The sequence below is a fragment of the Stegastes partitus genome, unplaced genomic scaffold, assembly GCF_000690725.1.
Source record: "Stegastes partitus isolate 25-593 unplaced genomic scaffold, Stegastes_partitus-1.0.2 Scaffold669, whole genome shotgun sequence".
Classification (NCBI taxonomy): domain Eukaryota; kingdom Metazoa; phylum Chordata; class Actinopteri; family Pomacentridae; genus Stegastes; species Stegastes partitus.
Genome location: NW_007578400.1, coordinates 39430 through 53764, shown reverse-complemented (window position 1 = coordinate 53764; position 14335 = coordinate 39430). Strand labels below are relative to the sequence as shown.

The window sequence follows — 14335 nt, the reverse complement described above, 5'->3', positions numbered from 1 at the left end:
AACTTTGTAAACACTATATACAATATAAAGGAAATATATATATAAAAACAAGCAAAAAGAAATGAACTCTATATACAGGATGAAATTAAATAATGAGCACGGTGTATTATTTCACAGAGTGGATGTTGGGCAGAGGTAGTGGAGTTGTATATTGCACATTATTTTGACTGGGGGGCATTTATCGTTCTAACAGCAGTAGGAAAAAAGCTGTTTTTTAGTCTGTTCATCCTGGTTCTGATGGCCCTGTACCGTCTGCCTGACAGCAGTCGCTCATACAGGAAATGTCCCGGGTGGTAGGAGTCCTTCAGTGAGCCTCAGGATGGTGTTGGCTCTCCTGAGGCAGTAGGAGCCGTGAAGGTCCTCCAGTGTGGGCAGAGGGCACCCAATGACCTTCTCAGCCATTTTGGTGACCCTCTGTAGCGCTCTTCTGTTTGCCACTGTGCAGCTGGCAAACCACGTACAGAGGCAGTATGTGAGGATGCTCTCCATGGTGGAGCGGTAAAAAGACACAAGCAGCCTCTGGCTGATGTTGTTCTTCCTGAGGATTCTCAGGAAGTCTTTTTTGTGCCTTCTTCACCAGCTGTGTGGTGTTCTTATTCCAGGTCAGTTTCTCTTCAATGTGAACTCCAGGAAGCTGAAGTCACTGAGCCTTTCCACACAAGTTCCACCAATCAGAATGGGCTGAATGTCTGTTCTGTTCTTGCTGAAGTCTGTGATGAGCTCCTTCGTCTTGGATGTGTTCAGGAGCAGGTTATTGTCTCTACACCACAGAGTCAGCTGTTGCACCTCATCCCAGTACGCGGACTCATCACCTCCTGTGACACAACCAACCGCTGTGGTGTCGTCCGCATGCTTAATGAAGGTGTTGCTGGTGTGGATGGGGGTGCAGTCTGAGGTGTAGAGGGTGAAGAGCAGAGGGCTGAGCACGCAGCCTTGAGGGGAACCGGTGCTGAGTGTGAGGGGTGCAGAGGTGTAGGGGCCAATCCTGACCCGTTGTGGACGTTCTGACAAAAAGTCCTGAATCCAGAGACAGGTGGAATGAGGTAGACCGAGGTTCAGCAGTTTCCTCACGAGACCGTGGGGAAGGATCGTATTAAAGGCTGAACAAAGAGAAGGCGGACGTAGTTCCCTGGTTTCTCTAGGTGGGTCAGCGCTGTGTGTAGCGCTGTGTTCACGGCGTCCACGGCGTCCTCTGTTGACCTGTTTACCTTGTAGGCAAACTGGTATGGGTCCAAGCTGGGGGTTATGAAGGTCATGATGTGACTCCTAACCAGTTTTTCAAAGCACTTCATCACCACTGGTGTGAGTGCCACTGGCCGGTAGTCGTTGAGGTTGGTTTTGGGGGTTTTCTTGGGTAGGGGGATGACAGTGGAGGTCTTCAGGCAGGATGGGACTGCAGACTTTGTCAGTGACAGGTTGAAAATCTTAGTGAAGATCCCAGCAAGCTGATCGGCACAACCTTTCAATACCCGTCCTGAGACGCCGTCAGGGCCCGTCGCTTTCCGTGGGTTGGTCCTCCTCAGCGTGCGCCTCACCTCGTGCACCCCCACTGTGAGGGTGGGGCTGCTCCCGGCCGCTGGTGGCGCCGTGGCTGCTCCTGGTGGTTCAGCCTCGAAGCAGGCGAAGAAGAGGTTGAGTTCTTCTGCCAGCTCAGCATCGCCCTCAGCAGCTCTGATGCCGGGTTTGTAGTTGGTGAGGTGCTGGACCGCCATCCATGCCTGCCTGGTGTTGTTGCTGTCCAGGTGGTCGTTGATCTTTCTCCTGAAGTCCTCCTTGGCCTTCCTGATGCCTCTCTTCAGGTTGGCGCGGACTGTGCTGTAGAGAGCCCTGTCTCCAGTTCTGAAGGCTGAGTTTCTCTCCCTTAGCAGCTGCTTCACCTCTCTGGTCATCCAGGGTTTCTGGTTGGGGTAGACCCGGATGCGTTTCTCCACGGTCACCGTGTCCGCACAGTTCTTAATGTAGCACAGAACGATGACTGTGAACACATCCAGGTCCTCGTCCTCAAAGATGTCCCAGTCAGTGCTGTTGAAACAGTCCTGCAGCTGTAGAGAAGCACCATCTGGCCACATCCTGATGGTCTTAATGGTGGTGGGGGTGGATTTACAGAGGGGGGTGTATGCAGGGATGAGTTGTAGGAAGATGTGGTCAGACTTGCCTAAGTGTGGTGCAGGTCTGGCCCTGTAGCCCAGCTTAATGTTTGTATAAACGTTGTCCAGTGTATTGGCTCCTCTTGTCGCACACTTGACATGCTGGTGGAGTTTAGGGAGCACTGATTTTAAGTTCACATGATTAAAATCACCAGCGATGATGTGCACCGCATCTGGATGTTGGTTTTGCTGCAGGCTGATGTTGTGATGTAGCAGTCCGAGGGCCGAGCTAGCATTAGCATCCAGTGGTATTTAAACAACAGTTAGCATGACCCAAGTAAACTCCCGCGGAAGGTAGAACGGGCGACATTTCACAGTCAAATATTCCAAATCAGGGGAACAATAGCTGGCTGCCATCTCTGTGTTGTTACACCAGTTGTTGTTGAAGTAAATACACAACCCTCCTCCTTTGTTCTTACCGGAGTCACTGGTCCTGTCGAAGCGCCGTGTTGTGAAGCATGCTAGCTCGATAGCTGAGTCTGGGATGGATGAATGTAGCCATGTTTCGGTGATGAGTAGGACACAGCAGTCTCTGGTGAAGCTATCCGAAGCCGCCTGGAGCCTCAGCCCGTCCATTTTATTGGTGAGGGATCTTACATTAGCGAGGGAGAGGCTGGGAAGTGGTGGTTTGTGTGGCCGTTTCCGTAGTCTAGCTAGCCCGCCGGCCCTGCATCCCCTCTTTTGCCTCCCTGCGCCGCCTCCGCTTCCTCCTCGTCGGGAACGTGATCCACGTTCTGCAGTTTTACTCCATCACATGTAGGTTTTCTTTGTATACGTTGGCAGAAGATGTCAGTGTTTCCATAAAGACAAGAGACTGAGAGAGACAGCTGTGAAGTTATCCCAGTATATTCCTTCAGAATAATCACAGTAGCACTCTGCTGCAACATTCATTCGTCAACATCATCATCATCATTTGGGGCGGCTGTGGCTCAGGTGGTAGAGCGAGTCGGTCGATGATCGGAAGATCGGCGGTTCGATTCCGCCCTGTAACCTGTTTCATGGTCGTTGTGTCCTTAGGCAAGACACTTCACCCACCTTGCCTGGTGTGAATGCGTATGAATGGATTGTTTGAGGTGGTGGTCGGAGGGGCCGTAGGCGCAGAATGGCAGCCACGCCTCTGTCAGTCTGCCCCAGGGCAGCTGTGGCTACAATCGTAGCTACCACCACCAGAATGAATGTGTGTGAATGAATAATTGACAGTGTAAAGCGTCTTTGAGTGTCCAGAAAAGCGCTANAACTGCTGAGCGGAGGAGCAGCTCTGCAGTAACTCGAGTCCTGTGGCCGCCAGCAGCTTCTATCTCAGGCATGGGTCACACGCATTTATAGCTCGTATCGCGTTCGCCGGCGACCCACGCCATCGAATCCAGTGTACGAGTGCGTGGTATCCTGCTGCACATAATGTCATGCAGACCATACGATGACAGACTATAGCAACGCAGACCGCATGCAGTAAGGCGAGCTGCTGTCCATCACGCTGTAATGTAAATACAGGCCGTAAAACAACACACGTCCTGCAGCCAGCGCCTGCTCGCGTCCTGCAGGAAACCAGAGCCGCTCGCACAGCCAGCGATGTGTTTCCCACTCGTTTGCTGTGTAAGAAAACAGACAGAACGGGCGACAAGTGAATGAATCAAACCGACATGAGGTGTTTAATGAGGCCAGAGCAGCTCCTCAGATAAACGGGATGAAGTCCGATCTGCCAGACGATCTGCCCAGTTTGGAGTTTCGATGAGAGTTGCTGGTAACATGTGAAAGTGTCATAATGGACATGAACGAGCTTCTGATCCGTTACGTCCACCTTCAGCTAACAAAACAACCGAATATCTGATCAGCTTATAAAACAATAAAGAGTTTTGGGCTCAGAATACGACGGTTCGTGTCTGTCGGTGTCACCCAGCACATCGTTGTACGGATAATTGGACTGCTTCATTGGCCACCTCCCAGCTTCATACCAGCCACAGACCCACACGGGAGCTTTTAATGGACTCATCTGTATCTGCAGCCACATCTGATTATAAAACAGGAAAACTTTATTTAAAAACTCTCCCTCCAGCATCAGTGGTGCTGATGAAGCCGAGTGCTGCTGGTTCCTGCTGGGCGTCATGCGCTGAGCGCTGCAGCAGGTGGCAGGAGGCCCAGAGCGCCGGCATGCAGCAGAATCCGAGTCCAGAAAGCAGGCCGGGGTGAAATGAACCCGCTGTAAGGAAAGGCAAGGCTGCCATCTAGTGAGGAGGAAGGTCTGAACGCTGCTTTTCTACCATGAAGCTTCATGTGGACTCCGTCCTGAGCAGTCTGCGCTCCGGGTCCGGTGTGGTCCACAACAAACAGCACGGCGCCGACTCTTCACCTTAAACGGGCCCACTGGCTGGTTCCAGGTCTGAAGACACCTGTGATGCTGATGACAGGTTAGTTCAGCACGTCCCTGTGGTCGCACCGGTGTCAGTCTTCTCTACGGTACCATCGCTCTCCTTTAGAACCAAATAAAAGACAGTTGGGCTGAACAATGTCTTGATTGCATCACTGACTTTTTTCTGCTCTTTTGTTTTCTTGCTCGTTTCACTGAATCTGTTCTGACTGAATGCTGCAGCGTTCACGTCTTTCAGGGAATTCCTGCTGCTCTCACGTGTGACACTAAAACACTGGGCAGCTGATTCTCCATCTTCTGCTCCATCCAGTTTAACCAGTGGCTCAAACTTTTCCCAGTATTTACTGGTCAGCCAAGGCCTCGTTAACCGACTGCTCAGGTCCTCATCGCACCAAAAACTGACTTCAGATCAAACAGGCTGCAAGATATTTAAACTTTTACACAATTCTAAAGATCCAGACGTTTATCTGGTGTTTCATTCAAACATCACAGGACCTTTCATTGTACAATAATCTGCAGTAATCAAACCATTTAAAGAGAAATACCTATAATATGTGTTCCCTGACATTAACTAACCAACTCAGAGGCAAAAGGCTGAATACTGGTGCAAATATGTCATTAAACAGCTCCAGTGAACAATCCAGTGCATGAGGTTCTGTTACTGAGCAGAACACCCTGAAAACAGTGTTCTGGGTTTGCATGAAGCAGCTGTTTCCTCACCAGAGGCTCACATTGTGGCACAAGCCTTCAGTTGGACCTTTCTCCCCCCATTTTAATCAGAGATGATGAATCCAACCCACCGCTGGGCGCTGATCCGATGTCGGCGCTGTTCGGATCGCGGCCTGGGATTTTCCTGCAGAATTTTTAATTTAGGTAGGTGTGACATTTACAGCTCGGAGACAGAATCCAGGCCCGTAAACTAAAGAGCTGCTGCTGCCTTCGTTTAACAGCCCTACAGACAGAGTTAATTAGTTTTTTGTCCTCTGTGAGATTAAAACAGTGAGCAGAGGTGTTTGGAAAGGTTCATTTCATTATTCCAGAAAGCGCCTAACGCTCAGGAAATAAACACGCTGGTGGAAAATGAAGTGTCTGATGTGGCTGTGAAACTGCTCTGAAGGCCAGAGGATTAAAAGCTGACATTCAAGAGCGACCGCGAGAGGTTCCCTCCCTCCTATGACTTATATTTACCACATCTACGAGGCTTCGGGATCGTAAATTCAGCCGAGTTACTGCGGCTATAAAGTCGAGCCACATCTCCAGCGGCTCGCAGGAGGTACCAGCCAGGTGGTCCGGAGCTCAGGTAGCTTCTGACAGAGCTGCTGCACATCTGTAGGCTGGGTCCCTGAACGCCTCCCAGCGGGCCTGTAGCTCAGAAAGCAGCTTAAATCAAACGTGTCCCGCTTTAGAGCTACATGTGGCTCCGCCGGGGAGGAGTCATTAGTTTGGAGAAGCTGCCATGAAAACCTGACAGCACTGAGGGAACATCTCAGTTTATTTGGGGAATGAACGAACACACCGGGTTTCACAACGTACAAACAGCAGGAAGCTTCTGGAAGCAGACGATGATGGTGTTGGTTCTAGTGGAAGTGATGGTGAGGACGGCCCTCTTCCTCCTCCTCTTCTTGTTCTCCTGCAGCTGGCCGGTGGCGTTGGTGAAGAACATCATGTCCTCTTAGCTCTCAGCCTCCTGCTGCAGGAAGTGCAGGGCGGCGCTGCTGAAGAACATCACGACCTGCGAGGAAAGCCGCGATATACATGAATGACTAAACAACAACAAACGGTGTTAGCTGTGCTTCGTGGTTCTCCTTCTCCAGATGTTTCCTGCTCTGATCTCACAGACTGGTGACAGCGTACTGGTTCACAGCTCAGCCATGACCGACAGCAGCATGTGGTTACTGGAGATCTGGATCCTGGAAAGAAAGCAAGAAACATCAGATAAAGGCACAATGAGGAACCCTCAGAACCTGTTTCTTTAAAGGTTCTGCTCTCCATTGAGCCGTTAAGGACTCGGCTACAACCGACAGTCACACAATAAGGATTCTGGAAGTTCACGACTGAATTAGATTGAACTGCAGGCAGTGTTTTCCCAGAGCAGGCAGGAGACGAGTGTGAAAGCAAATCAAAAATATGAAATATTTAGAGCATGTAGGGTTTTTATTGTTGTTCTACATGTTCCTTAAAAAACGTCAAGAAAATCAGTGTTCAGTTTTTCTTTTTTAAAGATAATTTATGGCTTTAAAACGCAGTCAAACTGCACAAAACACATCACCTATAATAATAATAATAATAATAATAATAACAATAATACTTCTGTAATGCTTTTCAAAGGTACTCAAAGATGCTTTACTAAGGTCAACAACAAAACAAACAAAAATAATAACAAACAAATAAATATATAAAATCTAATGAGAAAGGAGCATAAAGGAAAACAAGAATGTGAGTCTCCATAGAAAACATAAGAAACTTCCAAACCTGCGTCTCTGATGAACTCATTCGTTGTGACGCTGGAGTTTCTTTGCAGCTTGAACTGAACAACAGTCAGAACAGCATCTCAGCACCGGTCAGACGGATGAAGATCGATGGAGACGGAGGACTTCCAGAGTCCAGCTGAGATCAGATTCGAGCTGCTGATCAGAGTCTCGCTGTGAATGATCAGTCCTCCAGCATGCTTCAGCCTCTCCATCAGACAGAGGATCTGAACCGGCACCAGACTTCCAGCACTGATGATCTTCTGCAGCTTCTCCATCTGAAATGCTGTGGTTTCTCCTGCAGAGGGCGCCACAGCACAGAGACACACATCAGACATCTTGAATGAGTTCATGTGATCATTAAGAGAACAAAGTGGTCTGTGTGGCTTTCTGGATCTTCTGTAGCTTCAAAGCAGAGCATCACAGACACATCCAGCTGATTGGCTCCATTCATGTAGAGAACTGACAGAAAGTCAAACTCCAGATCAAGACTGTTTTTCTGACAGCAGCAGCTCCTGAAACTCCCAGTAAGACAATTTCCAGTTTAACAGTCACGTGAACATTCAGGCTGCGTTTATGTGACAGCGATCAAAACGTAAAACTGGGACGAAACTTCTGTGACACAGTAATAGCAGAATTTGCTAAAAGAACATCCATCCATCACCAGCGACCTTCCAGGGGTGAGGCGGCGGTGCTAACCACCGATCCACCTGCAGCCCTCCAACACAACATGTCTAAACTAAAAACAAGCTCAATGTGCTGCAGACGTTTTCATCTGGACTGAAGATGTGAAACAAATATGAAAACTGGAACCATGAGTGTTTCCTGCACACCTGGACGTGAACGTTTTCTTACTGCTGGTTAAATGCGTCTCTGATTTAGGTCTGGGTGAGAAGATTATCTGCTGAGTCACAGTCTTTCTAATCCTCCAACCAGGTGTACACCAACCCGAGCCCTGCACATCGTCGCTCTGATGGATTCGATGTGTCGTTCAGACAAGAGACAGCTGTGAAGTTATCCCAGGATGGTTGTCTCCTTCTAGTAACTCCTTCAGAGGAGTCACAGGAGTCTTGCTGGCCTCCCTCACTAGTCTCCTTCTTGTTGGTCACTCAGTNGTCAGTGCTGTTGAAACAGTCCTGCAGCTGTAGAGAAGCACCATCTGGCCACATCCTGATGGTCTTAATGGTGGTGGGGGTGGATTTACAGAGGGGGGTGTATGCAGGGATGAGTTGTAGGAAGATGTGGTCAGACTTGCCTAAGTGTGGTGCAGGTCTGGCCCTGTAGCCCAGCTTAATGTTTGTATAAACGTTGTCCAGTGTATTGGCTCCTCTTGTCGCACACTTGACATGCTGGTGGAGTTTAGGGAGCACTGATTTTAAGTTCACATGATTAAAATCACCAGCGATGATGTGCACCGCATCTGGATGTTGGTTTTGCTGCAGGCTGATGTTGTGATGTAGCAGTCCGAGGGCCGAGCTAGCATTAGCATCCAGTGGTATTTAAACAACAGTTAGCATGACCCAAGTAAACTCCCGCGGAAGGTAGAACGGGCGACATTTCACAGTCAAATATTCCAAATCAGGGGAACAATAGCTGGCTGCCATCTCTGTGTTGTTACACCAGTTGTTGTTGAAGTAAATACACAACCCTCCTCCTTTGTTCTTACCGGAGTCACTGGTCCTGTCGAAGCGCCGTGTTGTGAAGCATGCTAGCTCGATAGCTGAGTCTGGGATGGATGAATGTAGCCATGTTTCGGTGATGAGTAGGACACAGCAGTCTCTGGTGAAGCTATCCGAAGCCGCCTGGAGCCTCAGCCCGTCCATTTTATTGGTGAGGGATCTTACATTAGCGAGGGAGAGGCTGGGAAGTGGTGGTTTGTGTGGCCGTTTCCGTAGTCTAGCTAGCCCGCCGGCCCTGCATCCCCTCTTTTGCCTGCGCTCCCTGCGCCGCCTCCGCTTCCTCCTCGTCGGGAACGTGATCCACGTTCTGCAGTTTTACTCCATCACATGTAGGTTTTCTTTGTATACGTTGGCAGAAGATGTCAGTGTTTCCATAAAGACAAGAGACTGAGAGAGACAGCTGTGAAGTTATCCCAGTATATTCCTTCAGAATAATCACAGTAGCACTCTGCTGCAACATTCATTCGTCAACATCATCATCATCATTTGGGGCGGCTGTGGCTCAGGTGGTAGAGCGAGTCGGTCGATGATCGGAAGATCGGCGGTTCGATTCCGCCCTGTAACCTGTTTCATGGTCGTTGTGTCCTTAGGCAAGACACTTCACCCACCTTGCCTGGTGTGAATGCGTATGAATGGATTGTTTGAGGTGGTGGTTGGAGGGGCCGTAGGGGCAGAATGGCAGCCACGCCTCTGTCAGTCTGCCCCAGGGCAGCTGTGGCTACAATCGTAGCTACCACCACCAGAATGAATGTGTGTGAATGAATAATTGACAGTGTAAAGCGTCTTTGAGTGTCCAGAAAAGCGCTATATAAATCTGATCAATTACTATTATTATTATTATTATTATCATCATTACCACTCTTGCAGATTTTGAATGTCTTTTTGAGGACATCCTTCGATCTCTTCTTAGAAGCACTAATGCTTTGGGTTCCTGAGGATAGCTGGCTAAAGAGAAGCTCTCTAGATAGAAAAAGTGCGTCCATTGTAACTACGTGTCCATTCCATACTAGTCTGTTCAGATGTGGCACAGCTTTGATGCTTGTCGACGAGCACCAGTCAAGAACCTCAGCATTGGTGACGCGATCAAACCATTTTATATTCATGATTGTGTGTAGATACCGTTGATGAAACTTGTCTAGCTTTTTTTTACTTGATATTGGTACGTAGTCCATGTTTCAGAACCATACAAGGGTGTTGGTATAATGATAGCTTGATAGACTTGTATCTTGGTTTTCAGCTCGAGGTCCTGGTTATCAAAAACACCTTTATGTAGCTTGCCAAAAGCTGTTGCAGCAGCACTGATCCTGTTGGTAATCTCTCAATCGAGGGAGACATCACTGGTTATGTAGCTGCCAAGATACTTGAAATGTGGGAATACTTTAAGGACAGTCCCATCCACAGTGATATCAGGGTGCAGTTTAGTGATAGTCCAAGACTGCTATAGGCTTCTGCGGAAGCGTCTGTGATTCTCAGCAGGCCGGCTTCTGATGTTGAGCAGGTTGCAGCATCATCAGCATATTGGAGTTCCACAACTGAAACTGTGAACAACTTGTTTTGGCCTGGAGCCAGCATAGGTTGAACATGTTACCATCAAATCGGTAATCAATTTGTACTCCATTGTGTCTCAGCTGAGGTTGGGCCAATTGCAAGACACATCCATGTAGAGGACAAACAGTGTGGGAGCCGATACACACCCTTGTTTTAGACCAGCTTTCACAGGGAACGGTTCAGCTTGCTCACCTGCACACAGAACAGAGGCAGTCATGTTGTCCTGGAGTAGGCGTATCATTGTAACCAATTTATCAGGGCAGCCATACTTTCCCAGGATAATCCATAAATTATCCCTATTGACTGAGTCAAAGGCCTTACACAGGTCAAAGAAGGCTATGTAGAGAGGAGTTCTTTGTTCTCTACACTTTCCTTGTATTTGCCATAGGCAGAAGATCATATCAGTGGTGCCTCTTCCAGGTTGAAAGCCACACTGTGTGTGTGGTAGAACCTCCTTTGCAACTTGAGTAAGTTGGGTTTTTTTGGTCTTAGCAAACACTTTGCCTACAGTTGACAGCAGTGAGATACCTTGATAGTTGCCACAACTTGCTTTATCACCTTTCTTGAAGATTGTAACTATCAGTGCATCTTTAAAATCAGCTGGTGCTTGTTCCTCGTTCCAAATGCTCTGGATGCGGTTGTGAAGGCGCTGGGCCATTGCTGGCCCACCGTGTTTCAATACTTCAGCTGAAATTCCATCAGGTCCAGTTGCTTTGCCATTCCTCAGTGTCTGAATGACTTGATGAAATTCATCTAGTGTAGGTGGACCAGCAAGCCTATGTTTGATTGGGAACTGTCTCAGCTTGCTCATAGCTGTTTGGTCAACTTCAGTTTCGCGGTTCAATAAGTTATAGAAGTGCTAATGCAAAGCATCTGAAGTGATCAAGGATCTTTACCAATGTTCCATGTGCAGCTTGGATTGGGGCTGGACCATAAGTGCTGGGACCATAGACAGCCTTCATTGCAGCAAAGAAGGCTTTTGAGTTCTGTTTATCTGCTGGTTTCTGGAGCTCTGCTGCTTCATTGTTCCACCATTGGTTCTTAATTTCATGGGTACATTGCTGCAGTTCATTTCTTGCTCATAATAATTTAGTCTTGGATGATCTTGTTCTTGGGTTGCTTTGCCACTTAATGCCTGTCTTTGCCTTTCTCCTACGTTCAATAAGTCTTTTTATTTCAACGTTGTTTTCATCAAACCAGTCTTGGTTGACCTTTTTTGAGCCAACTATTTTTGTGCTTGAGCTAAGAATCCCATAATTCAACTTATTCCACTTCTCAGTCACAGGTTTTCTATTTTTTTGTTATGTGAGAAACTTTTCACCAAATTTGTCCAGAATTGTTATGGGACAACTGGGTTTTCCAGATGGGAGACATCAGATTTCTTCGCCTGGGACTGATGCCTTAACGTCTTCTGAGGCTTAATCAGGACTTTGCACTTCACAAAAAGATGGTCTGTCAAGCAGCTATCAGAACCAATGATGGCCCGGGCTTACTTGGCTTCTTTTCGGTCCCTTGCTTTTGTAACTATGCAGTCAATTTGATGCCAGTGTTTTGATCTAGGGTGTTGCCATGTTCTCATGACCATAGGTGAGGGTTGGGATGTAGATTGACCGGCAAATCGAGAGCTTCGCTGCCTTGCTCAGCTCTCTTTTCACCACGATGGTTCGGTACAGCGACCGCAACACTGCAGATGCTGCACTGATCCGTCTGTCAATCTCACGCTCCATCCGCCCCTCACTCGTGAACAAGACCCCGAGATACTTGAACCCCTCCACTTGAGGCAAGGACTCTCCACCAACCTGGAGAGGGCAAGCCACCTTTTTCCGGTCGAGAACCATGGCCTCGGATTTGGAGGTGCTGATCCTCATCCCGCCCGCACCACACTCGGCTGCAAACCACCCCAGTGCACGCTGAAGGTCCTGATTTGATGAAGCCAACAAAACAACATCATCTGCAAACAGCAGAGATGAAATTCTGTGGTTCCAAAACTGAACTCCTTCCTCCCCCTGGCTGCACAGAGAAATTCTGTCCATAAAAATAATGAACAGAACCGGTGACAAAGGGCAGCCCTGGCGGAGGCCAACATGCACTGGGAACAGGTCTGACTTACAACCGGCAATGCGAACCATGCTCCTGCTGCGGTCGTAAAGGGAACGGACAGCCCTTAACAGAGGGCCCCGCACCCCATACTCCCGAAGCACCGCCCACAGGATGCCACGAGGAACATGGTCGAACACCTTCTCCAGATCCACAAAACACGTGTGGACTGGTTGGGTGAACTCCCATGAGCCTTCGAGCACCCGATGGAGGGTATAGAACTGGTCAATGACCGAAAGAACGACATCGCGGATACAAATGGCCGAAATGAGTTTCCTCCGCAGGGTGGCTGGGCGCCCCCTTAGAGATAGGGTGAGGAGCTCAGTCACGCGGGAGGAGCTCGGAGTAGAGCCGCTGCTCCTCCACATCTAAAGAAGCCAGCTGAGGTGCCTCGGGCATCTGTTTCAGATGCCTCCTGGACGCCTCCCTGGGGAGGTGTTCCGGGCGCGTCCCACCGGGAGGAGCCCTCGGGGAAGACCCAGGACACGTTGGAGAGATTATGTCTCTCGACTGGCCTGGGAACGCCTAGGGGTCCCCCCGGAAGAGCTGGAGGAGGTGTGTGCAGATTGTGAACACCGGGCGGCTTTGCTAAGGCTGCTGCCTCCGTGACCCAACTCCGGAAAAGCGGGAGAAGATGGATGGATGGATGGGTGTTGCCATGTTCCTTTAAATCTGTTCTTCATCTGAAACTGAGTATTACTAATGAGAAGGTTGTGCTCAGTGCATTTGATAAGTAGAAGCTGATCATTCTGGTTGATTTCACCAATTCCATGATGCCCAGTTGGTGGCCATGTCTCATGGTCATGTCCAACACGAGCATTAAAGTCACCAAGTATCAGCAGGCGATCTCTGTTTGGGGTATTTCAATCACTTGGTCAAGAGCAGCATAGAAGTTCTCCTTATCATTGTTAAGCACGAGTCTAGCAGTCATGAGTCGCTCATTCAAGCCAGCTGGTAGTTCATAAAGATGTTTGAGAAGTCTTGTCTTAAAGACAAGGCCAACTCTGTGTATATGTCTTTCATCCTTAGGTATAACTTTCCAGAAGAAAGTGTAGCCACTTCGTATCTTGCTAATCATTCCTTCTGTAGGGAGTCTGCTTTCTTGCAACACTGCAGAATCGATATCTATAGTTACTTCGGTTCATGTCCAATCAGTGCTGTTCGTCATTCAGGCCGAGTATCTGATTCCATCACAGTGTGGACATTCCAGGTGGCAATATTCATAGAGCAAGTGCGTTTGGGATGAGGTGAATGTATATTTTCCACAATTGTAGTCTTTTCTTTTCCTGGTCTTCGTCTACTTTTCGCCGCTGCTGAGAGGAGTGGTGCATCGGTAACCTTGAGCGGGGTAGCATTATCCAAAGGCATATGACCAAACATGATTCATGAGACAGTGTTGGCTAAAGGGTTACGGACTCAATCACATGATTCGAGGCCACTTGGCTGCTCCAGAACCTTGATTCTGTGACAAGACATAAGTCAGGATGACAGAGGCTCTGGAGAGTTGCAGTTTGGTAGATAGTTGTTGACTCACTAGGAGTTTGTCCGCCCGTTGCAGATATTATTTTTAGTTCCATGGTGTCTACCCACCCATCTACGCTGTTTGGAAACAAACAGGCAGACTGAGCCAGTTTACTCGCCGGCCACCTGACCATGAACAGGTAGTACCAGGTTACATGTTTACTGGTGGCAGACAGTCTTATAGCTGATATAGCTGATCAAGCTGACTGACTGGCCTTACTATAATGTAATATAATTATATATAATAATCACAGCAGCAGTCTGCTAACACAACAAAAATACCAGGACACATTGGTGTTGTTTTTCTTTGTATACGTTGGCAGAAGATGTCAGTGTTTCCATAAAGACTAGAGACAGCTGTGAAGTTATCCCAGTATTTCCCTTCTGAATAACCACAGCAGCATCTGCTGAAACAGTAGAACTACCAGCACACATTGGTGTTGTTTAGGACGGTCAGTGGTTAAATCAGTGGTCAGTGAAGTCAACCAGATGACTGACAGACAGTTTAAC

The 14335-nt window shown here is 48.4% G+C and overlaps 1 long non-coding RNA gene across 1 annotated transcript in view; it reads right to left on the bottom strand.

Moving 5' to 3' along the window:
• Positions 1-6086: 6086 nt before the first annotated feature.
• The window catches only part of LOC103363556 (uncharacterized), a 13319-nt gene continuing 5070 nt past the window's right edge, over positions 6087-14335 (bottom strand). Inside the window, exons 2-3 of the long non-coding RNA XR_520504.1 lie at positions 6338-6422; positions 6087-6244 (exon numbers count right to left, since the gene is read on the bottom strand). This is a non-coding gene — a long non-coding RNA (uncharacterized LOC103363556). The remainder of the gene's footprint in view (positions 6245-6337; positions 6423-14335) is intronic.